Source organism: Bos javanicus, chromosome 14, assembly GCF_032452875.1.
Source record: "Bos javanicus breed banteng chromosome 14, ARS-OSU_banteng_1.0, whole genome shotgun sequence".
Lineage (NCBI taxonomy): Eukaryota > Metazoa > Chordata > Mammalia > Artiodactyla > Bovidae > Bos > Bos javanicus.
The window spans coordinates 28183100-28203145 of NC_083881.1; the positions used below are offsets into that span (position 1 = coordinate 28183100).

The 20046-nt window shown below is 44.1% G+C and overlaps 1 pseudogene; it reads left to right on the forward strand.

Moving 5' to 3' along the window:
• Positions 1 to 225: 225 nt before the first annotated feature.
• On the forward strand, positions 226 to 351 carry LOC133260869 (small nucleolar RNA SNORA70; annotated as a pseudogene).
• The last annotated feature ends 19695 nt before the right edge of the window (positions 352 to 20046 follow it).

The window sequence follows — 20046 nt, forward strand, 5'->3', positions numbered from 1 at the left end:
GAAGTTTTGGGGCTTCCATGATAGCTCAGTTGGTAAAGAATCCACCTGCAATACAGGAGACCTGGGTTCGATCCATGGGTGGGAAGATCCCCTAGAGAAGGGAAAGGCTACCCACTCCAATATTCTGGCCTGGAGAACCCCATAGACCCTATAGTCCATGGGGTCGCAAAGAGTAGGACACGACTGAGTGACTTTCACTCAAGAAGTTTTATGCAGAATTATCTGAGCCCTTCTAACTCAGGGTAAAATTTTTTACTTAAAGTTGGGGCATAGCTGCAAAGAGCAGCCTCCCTGGTAGTGCAGGCAGCCTGTTGCCCGTACAGGTTGCCCTAAGAGACCTTGGAGACAACCCCTTCCAGTGGACATTCCTGACTGGCATGGTACCCCCAGTCTATGCTCCAGACAAATGTGTGCCTTTGGGAAACCCCAGGGCGCAGTGGCCAGGATCAACATTGGCCAAGTTGTAATGTCCATCCACACCAAGCTGCAGAGCAAGGAGCACGTGACTGAGGCCCTTCACAGGGCCAAGTTCAAGTTCCCCAGGTACCAGAAGATCTCAATCTCCAAGCAGTGGAGCTGAATGCGGATGAATTTGAAAACATGGTGGCAGAAAAGCAGGTCATCCCATTGACTGTGGGGTCAATGCCTAATCCTGGCCCTCTGGACCGATGGTGGGCCCTACACTCATGAGAGCTTGGCATTGGCCCCTCCTTACTCATGCCCACCAATAAATTCTACTTTCCTGTTAATAAATAAATTAAGCTGGAGAAAGCTCTACTGTGAGTTTGAATTCTACTTTCATGCTTTCTTGCCTGGAAGCACATATGTATCTGGATGTTACAGTAACCTGCCAGCAGATATCAGTCCAAGGAGAGAACTAGCGTCCCCCTATTTTGGTGGTGGTGGTGTTTAGTTGATAAGTTGGAGGCTACAAATCTTAGGCTTTCCTGAGTTGCTCTCTTAAAGAAGAATTCAGGCCCAAGACTCATTCTGTGCTCTGGCTTTCCTGTGACCTAAAGCCTGGAAGCCTTTCACCTCCAGCTGGTCAAATGGAGAAAGAAAGAAAGACAGAAAAAGTGATGTCATGGAGGCATGATGGGGGGCGGATTTTTAGGGGCCAGGCCTGGAAACAGTGCCTGGGACTTCTGCCTACTTTCCTCTGTCCAGAACGTAGTCACAAGGACCTCACCAAACAGCAAGGAAAGCAGAGAAGAGATTTGAGCTGTGGCCCAGAAAGGAAAGGAAAGGAATATAATAACCACGGGCTTCCCAGGTGGCACTAGTGGTAAAGAGCTAGCCTGCCAATGCAGGAGATGAGCATTCGATCCCTGGGTCAGGAAGGTCCCCTGGAGGAGGGCATGGCAACCCACTCCAGCATTTTTGCCTGGAGAATCCCATGGACAGAAGAGCCTGACGGCTACAGTGCATAGGGTCACTAACAGTCCGACACCACTGAAGCAACTTAGCACCCAAGCACACATGATAACCACATAGCAAATGCTGCCTGACCATCTTTTATTACAGATAGTTTTGTCCAGGGTTTTTTTTTTTTATTGTAATTAGTAGTTGTTATATTAGAATTTCACCAATAATTAATAAAATTCGAGGATTTGGAACCAAGGAAATTATCTTCCTTTTAAGATCCCATAGAAGAATAGAAACTATCTTCAGTGGCATCTTTCCACAGCCCTACAAATATATACAAGCCAACAGTGACATCACCCACAATACACCCAGAGCAGCATAGAGCCTCCCTCTCCTATCAGGAGAGAAGACTCTCCTTCCTCATCCCTTTTCCCTTTTCCATCTTCCAGGACTTCATCACAGACTCAATGGACATGAGTTTGAGCAAGCTCTGGGAGACGGTGAGGCACAGGGAAGCCTCACATGCTGCAGCCCATGGAGTCACAAAGAGTCGGACAAAACTAAGAGACTAAACAATAGCAAAGGACCTTGTGGTCCCAGGGTTTTTGCTACCCACCTACTCCTCATACTCAGCCTTGGACATCAGACCTAGTTGGGCCAGATGTTGGTGTTGAGACAATGGAGACAGGAAGAACACTAGATTTCCTATTTCCTGACTTTTATTACCTAAGGCATCTTGTGTTACCTTCTGGCTCAGAGAAGTTGAAGGATGTACAGAAGGTGAGGAGAAGAAAAACAACTCCCCAACCTTGCTGAGAGGTTCTGCTCGGCACAAGCAGTTATAGTCAGGAAGGCTTTCTCTAATGGACCACAAACTAAAGAACAGGGAAGGAGTCCCTGAAGGTCCAGTGGTCCAGACTTCAGGGGGCTCGGTTTTGATCCCAGCTCAGGGAATCAAGATCCCACAAGTCTTGCAACAAAGCCAAAAATTACTCTTAAAAACTTCAATTAAAAAATAGTGAGCCACAGTTCATAAAGAGCTATCTAAATTTAGGTTACTAGGTTTATCCCTTACATTGCTCCCAAGCCTTTTGTAAACTCTTGCTGAATGTATATATTACTCGTGTGTGCTGGGGTGGAGGGTGTGCATGAAAATATTTAGTGTAAATTTGGCACTAGGTACTAACCTTAAAGATGCACCAATTCATCGACGCAGCAGTTTCCAGGAAATTGTCTTACAGATGCCACATATGTGCAAAAAAGTTGTTCTTCACTATTTTTATTGAAGCAGTTTTGGTAATAGGAAAAGACTGGAAACAACGCAAGTGCTTGGAAACTGGCTAAATGAATTATGGTAGAGCTATGCAGTGGTCATTACAGAAAAGAATGAGGGACTTCTTTTCTATAATGAAGGTGGCCCAGTGGATAAGAGTCCACCTGCCAATGTAGGGGACACAGGTCCAATCCCTGGTCTGGGAGGATTCCACAGGCCTCAGAGCAGCTAAGCCCGTGCATTACAATTCCTGAGCCAGAGCTCTGCAACAAGAGAAGCCACCACAATGAGAAACCCGCACACTGCCAGCTAAAGAGTAGCCCCGCTGGCTGAAACCAGAGAAAACCAGAGTGCAGCAATAAAGACCCAGCACAGCAAAAAAATAAGTAAATAAAGTATTTAAAAGGGAGAGAGAAAAGAATGAGGAACTCTGTATGCTGGAGTAGTTCTAAGACACAGCCGGAGGCAGAGTCACTTGTGGTGGTGTGTGCCGTGTTCTATATCTTGTATTTGTCTCAGCCTAGAAGATGCAGAGAAACCAGTTACACAGGTTGTCTCGGGGAGACAGGGCTGGGGGGCTGGGGTCATAGACCAAAGAAGAAGACTTTGTAGCCTCTCCTTGTACAATCTGCTCAGGAAAATTCAAGTTGGTAATAAATAAACAAAATGTTTTCATCTTCAGTCAGCAGTGCCATGGGATACTGGGAGAAGAGATCCCATTCTTACTTTGAGTAAAAGCCTCCAAGAGCAGGCGGCATCTGTGAAGCCAGGGCGACTCAGGTCTCACAGGGGGAGGAGCTGAGGTGCCAGGGTCTACACTTCCTCCAGTCCCACATGCAGAGTCCCTTCCTAAGGTGCCAACCTAGAAGAATCCAGGTTTTCTTTTACCAAGAAAGGTGGCATTTTCCTTCACAGGTCATCGGACTCTGTTTTCATAGTTTCTTTAGTTTGGCTGAAACTCAGGAAAGTAAACAGCAAAAACAAGTGAACCATGAAGTTAAGCCTACATCATTGGGGTGTGAACTAAGATCATTAAATCTGTCATGTGAGATCTAAATATTAATGTAGAAATTCGATGATGCTGTAAAATTGTGCCAAAAGTAGACTAACCCACAATAATAACAGAGTAAACAGCTGCTGCTGCTGCTAAGTTGCTTCAGTCGTGTCCAACTCTGTGCGACCCCATAGACGGCAGCCCACCAGGCTCCCCCATCCCTGGGATTCTCCAGGCAAGAACACTGGAGTGGGTTGCCATTTCCTTCTCTAATAGAGCAAACAGCACGACTGACAGATCTGAGAAAGGACTCAACCCTTCCAACTGGTATTTACACGAGCACATACTCATCTTTGGGCTTCCCTGGTGGCTCAGACAGTAAAGAATCCACCTGCAATGCAAGAGACCTAGGTTCGATCCCTAGGTTGAGAAGATCCCCTGGAGAAGGGAATGGCAATTCACTCCGGTATTCTTGCCTGGCAAATGACAGAGGAGGAGCCTGGCTGGCTACAGTTCCTGGGGTCGCAAGAGTCAGACATGACTGATCGACTAAGCATAGCACATACCCATCTTTAATGACAAGGAGAGAAATAGTGTTATAGATACTTAATGCATCAGGGCTCAGTGAATTTGGGGAGAAAGCAGATGGCTTGTGTAGACCTGAGAGCATTTTAGTATTAGGCAAATGAACCACAATTAGATGGGCGTGGTGAAGGCACAGCCTGTTGCATGCTTAATTGTCAGTAGGGGATCCTTCAGATGTTCGTCCTCTTTGCTCTTCAGGAGTTCATGCAAATGTGGTGCAAGCTGAAGGGCAAGAGCCGGGGGCATTGAGCACAGCTAAGTAGAGAGAGAATTCACTATACTACCAGAGATGGGCTTCCCTTGTGGCTAAGTGGTAAAGAATCCGCTTGTCAATGCAGGAGACACAGGTTTGATCCCTGGGTCAGGAAGATCCCATGGAGAAGGAAATGGCAACCCACTCCAATATTCTTGCCTGGGAAACCCATGGACAGAGGAGCCTGGTGGGCTACAGTCCATGGGGTTGCAAAAAGTCACGACTGAGCAACTAAACAAAAACCAACAATGGAGGAGCCCAGCCTGTGCCTGAGGGAGAGGAAAATCCTCCTTCCCCCATCTCCCCCTTTACTGTGCCCAGTGTGGAAGCAGGGTTGTTGCCCAAAAAAAAGAAAAAAAAAAAAAGCTTCATTGATCTACATGAGTTATCACTGATCTACAAATGTCATGAGATGCATGGAAGAAAGAAGACTAGGGGCAGGATGGGTAACTGAGGAGGAAGAGGAAAAAGTCTGAGCAGAAAGGGAAGGAGATTGGAGTGACTACAGAACTTTAAAGATGAACGATAGCTACAGAGAGTGGTAGGAAATCTGAATGTATTTGTGACTGTGCACCCTCCACCTCTTCTGTAGCCTCATAAAAAAAACAGAATGAAAACATCAGTTATTACTCCTCAGTGCTTTATGGAGTTGGATTTATGTTCTTTTCTGTGTATGGTGCTGGGCTGACAGGGGTTTTGAGTTGGAAGCAAGAAAGCTTAGTGTTTGAGGGGGTTGGATTATTCAAACTGAAACTTATTTCAACTTATTGAAACAAATTGAAACTTACTGAATTATTCAAATTGAAAATGAACCCAGGACACTTTTCAGTATATTGATGTCTGAGGCACTTGACACCAGCATTTACTTACCAATGGTCGTCAGAGGCTTTACAGACCTTTGAGTTGCCAGGTTTTTGTTCTTTATTTTATGAAAGGGGCCACATGGCCATGGTCTTCTATAGTGGAGTCAACTCATACTCAGGGAGTGAAGTTGCAAAATGCATGCATAAAGCAAAAGTGAAGTATAGTCAAAATTTCCATTTAAAATACTGGAATTCAGGACTTCCCTGACTGTCCAGTGGTTAAGAACCCATCTTGCAATGCAGAATACCCGGATTCAATCCCTTAGTCCAGGAACTAAGATCCCACATGCTGCTGGGGGCAATGAAGCCCGTGCACCACAACAAAAGATCCCACACACTGTAACTAAGACTCAACGCAACCAAATAAATAAAATTTTTTAAAAATACTAAATTTCACCCCTGAAGTCCATTACTGGTGAATTGTATACCAAAGTTCAGCCCAGTCAGAAGTTTTTCATCATTGAACACACAGCCCTTCATTGATTATTTAATCAGCATCAACCACACGCAGTGATGTAGGACAAAAATAGTCCTCACCTTCATGTAAATTATGTTCTAGGTGATGCATGCTAAGTCACTTCAGTCACGTCCGATTCTGTGTGACCCTTGGACTGTAGCATGTTAGGCTGTTTTGTCCATGGAATTCTCCAGGCAAGAGTACTGGAATGGGTTGTCATGCCCTCCTCCAGGGAATCTTCCTGACCCAGAGATCAAACTTGAGTCTCCTATGTCTCCTGCACTGGCAGGCAAGTTCTTTACTACTAGTGCCATCTGGGAAGCCCTAAAGAGTCCTCACTTTCACGTGAATTACGTTCCAAGTGACGAGGCAGAAAATAATGACACGAGCAAGAAAATAAAATGACATCACAGAAAAATATGCTGTGGAACCAAATAAAACAGGAAATGAGAGGAGGCAGCGCCAAAACAAGAGTTACAGTTTTGTGTAGCTTGATCAGGAGAGGATCATTCAGATGGTGACATTTCAGTAAAGATGGAAAGGGAGGAAGGAAAGCAGCATGTGAGCCAGCAGCTCGATGGTGGTTGGCAGGAGGGGGAGTGCATGTCAGACCAGAGAGCTTGACTGCAAAGCTCATGTGTGGAAGCAGCTGGGACAGGAAGACCCAGAAAGGAGGTTGGGACAGCTGGTAGCCAATATAGAGTGAGAAGAGAGATGATGCCAGATCACTGAGACCTCAGAGGCCAGTACACAAGGTCAGCAGGTACTATGAGTGAGTTAGGAAGTAGCTGAAGAGTTCTGAGCAGAAGAGTAATATGAGGGGACCCAGGTTTCCCAGAGGAGGGCATGGCAACCCACTCCAGTATTCTTGCCTGGAGAATTCCATGGACAGAGGCGTCTGGTGGGCTACACTCTGTGGGGTCGCAAAGAGTCAGACACAACTAAGCAACTGAGCACACATGCAGGTTTCTCAAGCATCACTGTGGGGACTTCCCTGGCGGCCCAGTGGTTAAGAATCTGCCTTGCAACACAGGGGACATGGGTTCAATTCTTGGTCAGAGAATTAGGATCCTACATGCCACTGAGCAACTAAGTCCATGCGCTCTGGAGCCCACAGATCCCAAGTGCCACAACTAAGACCTGACACAGCCAAATAAATAAATAAATATTTCTTTAAAAAAAAAATCTGTATCAACCTAGAGGGGTGGGATGGAAGGGAGATGGGAGGGAGGTTCAAAAGGGAGGGGATATATGTATCCCTATGTATACCTATGGCTGATTCATGTTGAGGTTTGACAGAAAACAACAAAATTCTGTAAAGCAATTATTCTTCAATTAAAAAATAAATAAAATTAAAAAAAAAAAGAATCACGATGGATTAAGGAATGGATAAAGATGTGGTACATAGATAAAATGTAATATTATTCAGCCGTGAAAAAGAATGAAATAATGCTATTTGCAGCAACATAGACGGACCTAGAGATAATCATACTAAGTGAAATAAGTCCCACAAAGACAGATATCATATGACATCACTTATATGTAGAATCTAAAAAAAAATGATGCAAGAAAATCACTCTGGCTCCTTTGTTAAGGAAGAGACTCTTGGAGGAGCAACAGTAGGAACAGGTGGTGGATAAGGAGACTGTTGCAATACTCCTGGTGAGAGATGGGGTGACTTTGACCACAAAAGGGGTGGCAAGAGTGGTGAGAAGTGACTGGATTCTGTGGGTACCAGTCAGATGAATTAGTTGTTAGAGGTCTTTTCCGTGGAGGGATCAAACTGTCACCCTGGGATTTTTTTTTCATCATTACAGTTTTTTGTTTGTTTTTGCTGATACTATGTGGTTGAAATAGAAAAGTTAAATGCTCAATGATGACATCCACCTGAATTTCCCTTTTATTTGGCTATTTGTTCACCTTTCTAAGGCCTGGGCTTCTATGCCCACATTCAGAGTTACTCTCAATATTATCTTTCTTACGAGCAGGTTACAATCTCTGAGCATCTGTTTCCTCATTTGCAAAATGTGGGGTAGCAATAATAGTCATGTATGCAACAGGATGGATGTGCTGATTAAATGAAATGTGTATCACTGCTCAGTCCAGCGACTTTGCAGGTACCCAGCAGATGTCAGTTCCCTCCCCATGTTTGTGCCTTTGTACACTGGCATCCGGTCCCATCACTTCATGGGAAATAGATGGGGAAACAGTGGAAACAGTGGCAGACTTTATTTTTGGGGGCTCCAAAATCACTGCAGATGGTGACTGCAGCCATGAAATTAAAAGATGCTTACTCCTTGGAAGGAAAGTTATGACCAACCTAGATAGCATATTGAAAAGCAGAGACATTACTTTGCCAACAAAGGTTCGTCTAGTCAAGGCTATGGTTTTTCCTGTGGTCATGTATGGATGTGAGAGTTGGACTGTGAAGAAGGCTGAGTGCCAAAGAATTGATGCTTTTGAACTGTGGTGTTGGAAAAGACTCTTGAGAGTCCCTTGGACTGCAAGGAGATCCAACCAGTCCATTCTGAAGGAGATCAGCCCTGGGATTTCTTTGGAAGGAATGATGCTAAAGCTGAAACTCCAGTACTTTGGCCACCTCATGAGAAGAGTTGACTCATTGGAAAAGACACTGATGCTGGGAGGGATTAGGGGCGGGAGGAGAAGGGGACGACAGAGGATGAGATGACTGGATGGCATCACTGACTTGATGGACGTGAGTCTGGGTGAACTCCGGGGGTTGGTGATGGACAGGGAGGCCTGGCGTGCTGCGATTCATGGGGTCAGACACGACTGAGCGACTGAAACTGAACTGAACTGAACACTGACTTCTTTATAATAATTAGGAGGTAAAAGACTTCAGTTTACATCTTGGAAAATTAAGGTAACAAGAACTCGATTGCAAGTTAAAATTCATGTCTTTGGAACTAGTTGAAGATTTAGGATTTTTTACAATTAAAGAAAGCTTCCACAAAATAATTCACCTACAGTCTTCACAAACTTAAGGTCATGAAAGAGAAGCCTGGTGGGCTACAGTCCATAGGGTCACAAAGGGTCAGACACGACTGAAGCAACTTAGCACTCACATATGCAAGGCAAAGACTGAGGAAGAGACTAAAGGATACTAAGAAGACATTAATAATGGCATGTCGCATGTGATTCTGGATTAGATCCCAGGCCCCCCATTTTTTTTTCATTTGCCATAACAAAGGATAGCAGGACAATTGGCAACATTTTAACAAAGTCTGTTGGTGTGACAATTACACAGTATTATTTAAGAAAATAGTCCTGTTTTTAGAAAATATATATTAAAGTACTGGGCTAGCCAAAAAGTTTGTTCAGGTTTTCCCATAAGATGTTATGGACATTTTGACCAACTCAGTATTGATGGACTGTAGCCCACCAGGTTCCTCTGTCCATGGGGATTCTCCAGGCAAGAATACTGAACTGGGTGGCCATGCCCTCCTCCAGGGAATCTTCCCAACCCAGGGCTTCAACCTGCATCTCTTAAGTCTCCAGGATTGGCAGGCAGGTTCTTTACCAGGGATTAGAGGCAACACACCTGCAATTTAATCTCATGTAGTTAGAAGAGTATATGTGTGTGTGCACATACACACCTACTTGCACACACATACACAAAGCAGAGAAGGAGAGAGAGTGAAAATACAAATGTGTAAAATGTTAACAAGTGGGCCATCTGTGTGAAGGATATACAGGAATTCTTTGTATAATAGTTGAAGTTTTCATTTAAGACAGAATATATCAAAACAAAAACTTTGTAAAACAGAAATTTTCTATTACAAAAGGGAAAGTAAATGACTATTATGTCATAACAATACAGGAACTCCTACAGAGGGAAAAAAGTCAAAATTAACAGACAGACTTTGGAAGGGAAGTATGTTAAAATGACCCAAGGCAGAGACCTGGCAAGGTTCACAGAATTCTCAAGGCCTTAGTGAGAAGTGATGAGACCTGAGCTGTAATATCTTGACACACGGTCACTTGCACAGCCTCAGCTGTTTCTTAAAACTACAGTTCAACACAGTGCCCTACAGGCACTGTACAGTTTGTCAGACCCTTCTGTTTCAAAGACCCCTACCTTTGAAAGAAAAGGTAAAAGCTTAATTGTAGTACCAGAGCAACGAGAATCCACACACATCTGATTGTACCTGTAAATAGCTGGTTTGAGAAAATGCCATCGAGAAAATTACAGGCTGTGACCACCCTATCAAGTCTTGGAACGCTTTTATTTATGTAAAGTAGACATCTGTAAGGGCTTCTCAGGCGGCACTAGTGGTAAAGAACCCACCTACGAATGCAGGAGACATAAGAGATATGGGTTCGACCCCTGGGTCGGGAAGATTCCCTGGAGGAGGGCGTGGCAACCCACTCCAGTATTCTTGCCTAGAGAATCTCATGGACAGAGGAACCTGGCGGGCTACAGTCCATACGGTCGCAAAGAGTAGGACATGACTGAAGTGACTTAACACACACGCACACATATATGCAGATGTCTGTAAACTTTAACCATGCTACTCTAATTGCACCATTTAAATATCCAATTGATTCAGCCCTCATTTATTTAACATGCACATTCAACTCCATTTCTAGGAAAGAATCCACATATTGAATGTGGAAAATGCATATATATATATATATATATATATATATGTATACAAAGAAAAGGTAAATTAATAACACTGCTATATTTATGCATAATATAATTATAGATATTTATACATACATTGTATATAAATAAAATGCAATAAGCCCTCAAGAATCAGTTTAAAAGTCACTAGAATTTACAAATGGCTCAGTGAAAAGAACAGGTACAAAATTCACAAATGTGAGTGGACTGCCAGTATGTCAAGTACCTATTACTCTTTCCAAAAAAAATTTTTTAATGCTGTTAAAAATTTTAAAATACATCCAGGAATTCCCTGGTGGTGCAGCAGATGAGAATTCGCCTGCCAGTGCAGGGGACATGGGTTCAAGTCATAGGGTCTGGGAAGATTCCACATTCTGGGGAGCAACTAAGCCCATGAACTGCAACTACTGTAGCCCTGAGCCCCTAGAGCCTGTGCTATCCAACAAGAGAAGCCACCGCAATGAGAAGCCTGTGCGCTGCAGTGAAGAGTAGCCCCCACTCACGAGAACTAGAGATGGCCCACGTGCAGCAACGAAGACCCAGAGGAGCCAAAAATAAATAAATAATTTAAAAAAAAATAAAATAAAAAATTTTAAAATACATCCTATTCTGATGAGTTTAAGAGATGTATGTTTAAAACTTTGCATTTAAGAAAGTAGATAAACAGACTCCACTGAGCAATAGTAATAGACAAGGAAACACCTAAGAAAACTCATCATAAGAAATGAAACTACTTAACTAAATTAAGAGATATAAAAGATGCATTGTATACTGCTTTATGAAAAAAAGCTAAATGCTCTAAATCTAAGTTTTTTCCAATCCTCAAACTCATTTACTATAAAAAAAGGAAAGTACATCAAAACAAATTATTTAAAAAAACAAAAGATTAGCCATACATTAAAATATATTACTAAGCCATTATAACTAAATTAGTACTACTGCCATAATAAACATAGGGAGACTTGCATCAACCTGGTGCTCTGTGACAACCTAGAGGGGTGAGATGGGAGAAAGGCTCAAAAGGCAGGGGTTTTATATATATATATATATATATATATATATATATATATATGACTGATTCATGTTGATGTACAGCAGAAACCACAACATTGTAAAGCAATTATCCTCCAATTTAAAAAAAGGAAAAAAAAAAGAATAAGCAGAAATCAAGGAAACAAAATAGTACAAAATAGCATTTACAATAATTTAATATATTAGAGACAGCCTTGTAAATAAGTAGGGGAAAAAATGATTATTTGATATAGATGCTAAAACAAAAAACTCTGCAAACATGGAATAAAAATTAGGTGCTAACTCCACACCACACTCTACTTTGGGACAGTCATGTACCGACTGCCATGTTTAAAATGGACAATCAACAAAGACCTATGGTATAGCACATGCAACTCTGCTCAATGTTATGAGCCAGCCTGCATGTGAGGAGTGTTCGGGGGAGAATGGAAACATGTACATGTATGGCTGAGTCCCTCTGCTGTTCACCTGAAACTACCACAAGTTTGTTAATTGGCTATACCCCAATACAAAATGTTTTTGGTGTGTTTAAAAAAAAAAAAAACAGGTAGGAAAGGCTGAGACACACTTCTGCAATAATCCCAAATGATACACAGCACCATATAATTGGAAAGGAGCCCCTAACTCCCATCGTTCACAGATGCAAAACTGAATTAAGACCCTCTGCATGAATTCAGCACCTCATTGGTTTGTTCCAGAACTACCTGGGCCTCAGGCGGGGCACCTGGGTGTTAGTTAACTCACTAGCTGCCCCAACCAAATGACCCATAGAATCCTGTTTTGTTCAGTCGCTCAGTGCTGTCTGACTCTTTGCAACCCTGTGGACTACAGCAAGCCAGGCTTCCCTGTGTTTCACTATCTCCCAGTGTTAGCTCAAACTCATGTCCACTGAGTCGGTGATGCCACCCAACCATCTCATCCTCTGTCACCCCCTTCTCCTTTTGCCTTCAATCTTTCCCATCATTAGGGTCTTTTCCAATAAGTCGGCTCTTTGCATCAGGAAGCCAAATAAAATTCACTACCCTAAAACGCTGAATGTTCACACAACCTGTTAAACATCAGGTTAGCTGGTTCTCTCCTGACCTCTAGTGTTCCTGATTCATTACTGCAAAATATTTCCATTAATTTTAAGCTATGAGAATGAAAATATTACATGGAATTTTAGAAGAAAATTTGAATAAAGATACAAGCTAAATAATAACAAAATTTCTGTTTCTAAGGAGTGAAAAATCTTTCTCTTGTGGACTTAAAAAATATTCACAACCTAAAAGCTGAGAGTTAAGTTTTATTTGGCAGGAAATTTTAGGACTTCAAGCCCGGGAGACAGCATCTCAAATAATCCTGAGAGAACAAGGTTGGGGAGGGGGAGAGCCAGGTTATATGGAAGTTTTGCAACAAAGGGCAGGTAGTCTGAATGTCAAAAGATGATTGTTAATTAAAGAAAACCAGATATCTCTGAATGAAGGAATTTAGTGCTTTTCTGTATTTGGGAAGACGCAAGAATCTGGGTTCACTGAAATCATTCCTCTGATATGCACCTCAGCTATCTGGGGCCAGTGTCCTGTGTTTTCACATCCTGACTTTCCTCAGGGCTCACCAAGGGAGTGGCAGCAGTCTGATGGCTCCTCAGTTCAGTTCAGTTGCTCAGTCGTGTCCGACTCTTTGTGACCCCATGGACTGCAGCACGCCAGGCCTCCCTGTCCATCACCGACTCCCAGAGTTTACTCAAACTCATGTCCCTTGAGTCGGTGATGCCATCCAACCATCTCATCCTCTGCCGTCCCCTTCTCCTCCTGCTCTCAATCCCTCCCAGCATCGGAGTCTTTTCCAATGAGTCAGTTCTTCGCATCAGATGGCCAAAGTATTGGAGTTTCAGCTTCAGCATCAGTCCTTCCAATGAACACCCAGGACTGATCTCCTTTAGGATGGACTGGTTGGATCTCCTTGCAGTCCAAAGGACTCTCAAGAGTCTTCCCCAACACCACAGTTCAAAAGCATTTCTCAGCACTCAGCTTTCTTTATAGTCCAACTCTCACATCCATGCATGACCACTGGAAAACCCATAGCCTTGACTGATGGCTGCTGGAGAACAGGTACTCTTTACTTCCTTCCTGAGCTCCCTCAGGATTCACTGGGTCCCCAGCAGTGGTGGCTGCAATTGCTGATGACCATGACATCCTTTGTTTACTGACATGGCAGGAAATATTCCATTTCTCACTTGGGAACTGATTAGAAGTGCAGATCCTCAGGCTTAACCCTGGACCTACTGAATCAGAATCTTAACTGAATCACTTTAACAAGACCCCTAAGTGACTCCAGTGCACACAAGTTTGAAAAGCCCTGCTGGACACCAGGAACTGTAAAAGTGTTCATCGCTCAGTCGTGTCCAACTCTTTGCGACCCCATGGACTAGATAGCCTGCCAGGCTCCTCTGTCCATAGGATGTTCCAGGCTAGAATACTGGAGTGGGTTGCCATAGACTGGAAGCAAATGAGTTTCAACTGACAAACCACCTCTAGGAATAAGAGAAGCTGACTTGTTACGAGTCCAAGCCCGCTCTGCTCACTGCATAAGAAGCCAGTAACTCCCCAACAAGTGGTTGAGACAAGGAAGGGACTTAATTCGGGAGCCAGCTGACCCAGAAGATAGCAGGCTAGGTCCTCAAAATAACCATCTTGTCTGGGCCTGGATGCCAGGTTCCCTTATGGATCAGAGATGGTGGGAGGTGAGGAAAAAAGTAAAAAGACTGTTCAATCCTTGCAAATGTCCCCTAGAATGGCAAGCCTCAGCCTGGGGGGATGTGTTAGTCTCACTTCCTCACAGTGCTTCACAGGTGGGTAGAGCAGGTTATCTCCCTGAGGCAGGACATTATGTATGTTTATAAAAATTGACAGCCCACTCCAATATTCTTGCCTGGAGAATCTCATGGACAGAGGAGCCTGGCAGGCTACAGTCCATGGAATCACAAAGAGTCCAACATGACTGAGTGACTAACACTTTGTTTCATAACAAAAGCAGCAAGATGAGGGTTAAAGTCACAGAAGCAGATCCAGCATAAATTCAAAATTAACCTTTCCCGGTTACAACCTTGAACAGGCCCAAGGCAAGAGTTCTGGGACACTGAGGGCTGCCTTCTTCGACCACGGTGAGGAGTATGGCATCCACACTTGTGCTCAGACACAAACCTTCTAAGGCCTCTTACTTAACCCTCTCAGCCACAGCTGGCCCTGGGCCCGTGATGAGCCAGGTGGTGTCGCCCTCAGGTGAGTGAAGCCCCTGCTCAGACCTGTCTCCTCAGAGGTCCCCAGACTGAGCAGTACCTTCCTCCAAGCTGTTTAAGCCCCTTTCCAGTGCCTGAGACCCATCGGGGGCAGAAGTGTTTTCTAGGTGAAGCAGCCCATACCTGGAGCTGGTCAAATGTGGGCCCTGGTCCCAGGATGGACCACCTCAGTATTTCATAAGGGGAGGAGTCAGCCAGGGCAGGGCCATGCCTGCAGGCCACTCTGAGCCTTTTGGGAGCTCCACGGTCCCTGCCTCCCACTTTTCTCCTTCAAGGTGCCTCCCTGTACCTCCCTATTCCTGGCTCAACCACAGGCCCCTTGCTCTGGGAGTCATGATGATGGGATGGCGCCAGGAGAGCTGCCTGGCAAGCACAGTAGTTTTTTCTCTCAGAGGATTTTAAGAAACTTTCAAGCAGAATCAGTTCAGTTCAGTCGCTCAGTCGTGTCCGACTCTTTGTGACCCCATGAATTGCAGCACGCCAGGCCTCCCTGTCCATCACCAACTCCCGGGGTTCACTCACACTCACATCCATCGAGTCAGTGATGCCATCCAGCCATCTCATCCTCTGTCGTCCCCTTCTCCTCCTGCCCCCAATCCCTCCCAGCATCAGAGTCTTTTCCAACGAGTCAACTCTTCGCATGAGGTGGCCAAAGTACTGAAGTTTCAGCTTCAGCATCATTCCCTCCAAAGAAATCCCAGGGCTGATCTCCTTCAGAACGGACTGGTTGGATCTCCTTGCAGTCCAAGTGACTCTCAAGAGTCTTCTCCAACACCACAGTTCAAAAGCATCAATTCTTCGGTGCTCAGCTTTCTTCACAGTCCAACTCTCACATCCATACATGACCACAGGAAAAACCATAGCCTTGACTAGACAGACCTTTGTTGGCAAAGTAATGTCTCTGCTTTTGAATATGCTATCTAGGTTGGACATAGCTTTCCTTCCAAGGAGTAAGCGTCTTTTAATTTCATGGCTGCAGTCACCATCTGCAGTGATTTTAGAGCCTAAAAAATAAAGTCTGCCACTGTTTCCACTGTTTCCCCATCTATTTCCCATGAAGTGATGGGACCGGATGCCATGATCTTCGTTTTCTGAACGTTGAGCTTTAAGCCAACTTTTTCACTCTCCACTTTCACTTTCATCAAGAGGCTTTTGAGTTCCTCTTCACTTTCTGCCATAAGGGTGGTGTCATCTGCATATCTGAGGTTATTGATATTTCTCCTGGCAATCTTGATTCCAGCTTGTGTTTCTTCCAGTCCAGCGTTTCTCATGATGTACTCTGCATATAAGTTAGATAAGCAGGGTGACAATAGACAGCCTTGACGTACTCCTTTTCCTATTTTGAACCAGTCTGTTGTTCCATGTCCAGTTCTAACTGTTGCTTCTTGACCTGCATACAGATTTCTCAAGAGGCAGGTCAGGTGGTCTGATATTCCCATCTCTTTCAGAATTTTCCACAGTTTATTGTGATCCACACAGTCAAAGGCTTTGGCATAGTCAATAAAGCAGAAATAGATGTTTTTCTGGAACTCTCTTGCTTTTTCTATGATCCAGCAGATGTTGGCAGTTTGATCTCTGGTTCCTCTGCCTTTTCTAAAACCAGCTTAAACATCAGGAAGTCCACGGTTCACATATTGCTGAAGCCTGGCTTGGAGAATTTTGAGCATTATTTGCTAGTGTTTGAGATGAGTGCAATTGTGCAGTAGTTTGAGCATTCTTTGGCATTGCCTTTCTTTGGGATAGGAATGAAAACTGATCTTTTCCAGTCCTGTGGCCACTGGTGAGTTTTCCACATTTGCTGGCATATTGAGTGCAGCACTTTCACAGCATCATCTTTCAGGATTTGGAATAGCTTAACTGGAATTCCATCACCTCCACTAGCTTTGTTCATAGTGATGCTCTAAGGCCCACTTGACTTCACATTCCAGGATGTCTGACTCTAGGTCAGTGATCACACCATCATGATTATCTGGGTCGTGAAGCTCTTTTTTGTACAGTTCTTCTGTGTATTCTTGCCACCTCTTCTTAATATCTTCTGCTTCTGTTAGGTCCATACCATTTCTGTCCTTTATCGAGCCCATCTTTGCATGAAATATCCCCTTGGTATCTCTAATTTTCTTGAAGAGATCTCTAGTCTTTCCCATTCTGTTGTTTTCCTCTATTTCTTTGCATTGATCACTGAGGAAGGCTTTCTTATCTCTTCTTGCTATTCTTTGGAACTCTGCATTCAGATGCTTATATCTTTCCTTTTCTCCTTTGCTTTTCACTTCTCTTCTTTTCACAGCTATTTGTAAGGCCTCCCCAGACAGCCATTTTGCTTTTTTGCATTTCTTTTCCATGGGGATGGTCTTGATCCCTGTCTCATGTACAGTGTCACAAACCTCATTCCATAGTTCATCAGGCACTCTATCTATCAGATCTAGGCCCTTAAATCTATTTCTCACTTCCACTGTATAATCATAAGGCATTTGATTTAGGTTGTATCTGAATGGTCTAGTGGTTTTCCCTACTTTCTTCAATTTAAGTCTGAATTTGGCAATAAGGAGTTCATGATCTGAGCCACAGTCAGCTCCTGGTCTTGTTTTTGCTGACTGTATAGAGCTTCTCCATCTTTGGCTGCAAAGAATATAATCAATCTGATTTCGGTGTTGACCATCTGGTGATGTCCATGTGTAGAGTCTTCTCTTGTGTTGTTGGAAGAGGGTGTTTGCTATGACCAGTGCATTTTCTTGGCAAAACTCTATTAGTCTTTGCCCTGCTTCATTCTGTATTCCAAGGCCAAATTTGCCTGTTACTCCATGTGTTTCTTGACCTTGTACTTTTGCATTCCAGTCCCCTATAATGAAAAGGACATCTTTTTTGGGTGTTACTTCTAAAAGGTCTTGTAGGTCTTCATAGAACTGTTCAACTTCAGCTTCTTCAGCAATACTGGTTGGGGCATAGACTTAGATTACTGTGATATTGAATGGTTTGCCTTGGAAACGAAAAGAGATCATTCTGTTGTTTTTGAGATTGCATCCAAGTACTGCATTTCAGACTCTTTTGTTGACCATGATGGCTACTCCATTTCTTCTAAGGGATTCCTGCCCGTAGTAGTAGATATAATGGTCATCTGAGTTAAATTCACCCATTGCAGTCCATTTTAGTTCACTGATTCCTAAAATGTCTACATTCACTCTTGCCATCTCTTGTTTGACCACTTCCAATTTGCCTTGATTCATGGACCTGACATTCCAGGTCCCCATGCAATATTGCCCTTTACAGCATCGGATCTTGCTTCTATCACCAGTCACATCCACAGCTGGGTATTGTTTTTGCTTTGGCTCCATCCCTTCATTCTTTCTGGAGTTGTTTCTCCACTGATCTCCAGTAGCATATTGGGCTCCTACTGACCTGGGGAGTTCCTCTTTCAGTATCCTATCATTTTGCCTTTTCATACTGTTCATGGAGTTCTCAAGGCAAGAATACTGAAGTGGTTGCCATTCCCTTCTCCAGTGCACCACATTCTGTCAGATTTCTCCATCATGACGCACCCATCTTGGGTTGCCCTACGGGCATGGCTTAGTTTCATTGAGTTAGACAAGGCTGTGGTCCTAGTGTGATTAGATTGACTAGTTTTCTGTGAGTATGGTTTCAGTGTGTCTGCCCTCTGATGCCCTCTTGCAACACTTACCATCTTACTTGGGTTTCAGAATGGTGATGTCAAAATGCTTTTTTTTTTTTTTTTGGCAGCACCACACAGCATGTGGAATCTTAAGTTTCCCTACTTGGGATTGAAACCAGGCCCCCTGCACTGGACACACAGAGCCTTAACCCCTGGACCACCAGGGGTGTCCCTTGACCTGCTGATTCCCAGTGACTCTCATGATGGGCACAGGGCAAGTTCAGAGATCGGCTGTTGGAGACTCGCCAGCCCTGGGTTGGAACCGCCATATGCGCCTGTGTACTGGCTGTTCCTTCTCCAACTACAGTGTCACCTAGTTTACAGAACCCAAAAGCAGCAGAGTGGCAACACCCATCTGCCAGCCTCCACACCTCTGGCCGCTGGCACCCCTTCCCCAGGTTCCCTGGGTGTCAGTTCTCCAGCGGTGGCCACCTGTCTACTCCCAGGGCTTCCTGACTGATGCTCACGAACATCAGCAGACCCTTCTCAGCCACGTCCTCCGCTGGCTCCACTAATGAAGCAACATCAGGCTGCCCTGGGTCATCTCCAGCCACGCTGACATGGAACACACACCTTTCCTGAAAAAACTTCTCTCATTCACCCTTAGGCCTCTTGCTGAACACCCTAGCGGTGGTGTGGGGAAGGCAGGAGGGCTGAAAACTTTGCAAGAGATTCTGCTTTTGGAATTAAGTTGCGTCCAGCATAAACATAACACGGTTGGGGAAAATGGAAAATGTAATGAGTCAAGAAAAAAATCAACAGTCCACCTTTTCCTGCATTTGTGGTCACCATCACCGTGAGAACTATGGCAAGCAGTAAGAAGCCAGTGTTCACGGGCAGGAAGATGGCTGATACAGCACCATGAGTTACAATGCCATCTGGATTCAGTGTTACTAGGGAACTTTGGAAATGAGCAGATCTATAATTCAACAGATGGGCTAGCCCAGGGAGGGTGAGTAATAACAGTGTCGCTGCTGCTGCTGCTGCTAAGTCACTCAGTCATGTCCGACTCTTTGCAACCCCATGGGCTATAGCCCAGCCAGGCTTCTTGGTCCACGGGATTCTCCAGCAAGATTACTGTGTCACTATCTTTTCTGATTGATAAAAGATGTGAAGTTAGTCAGAAATGGCACATTTGAGAAGACAACACTCAATCTTCATGCTCATGGACAGAAACTAAATCTCCCATACTTCTGTTAAGGTCTTCTCAACTGATTAAACGTGTTAACCTCTAATTTCTATGTTCTGTGTGGCCTTACTGTCCAAAGCTTATGGCCTGATCCAGTCTTTTCAGATTATTGCTCCTATCTGCACATCAAATCATTCCTTATCTTCCCCAGCATCTTGCCCAATCACTCAGCTTCCCATGCTCCCCTCTCCAGCAGTATCTCCAGATCAAGGAGAGCAGATACTTACCTGCTGCCAGAAACAGCTCAAAAAAAAAAAAAAATTCTCTCTTTTAACTGCTTGGTTGCCCTCAAGGTATTTCCAAACTTCAAGTGTTTTTGAGGGTATATGGGATGGTAAGGGGTGGGAGAGGGAAGCACAGACTAAGAAATAGATAAAAATATACCTGAGCAAATATATGACAGCATTTGAATCATTTTCCATGGAAAAAAAGATACATTCACG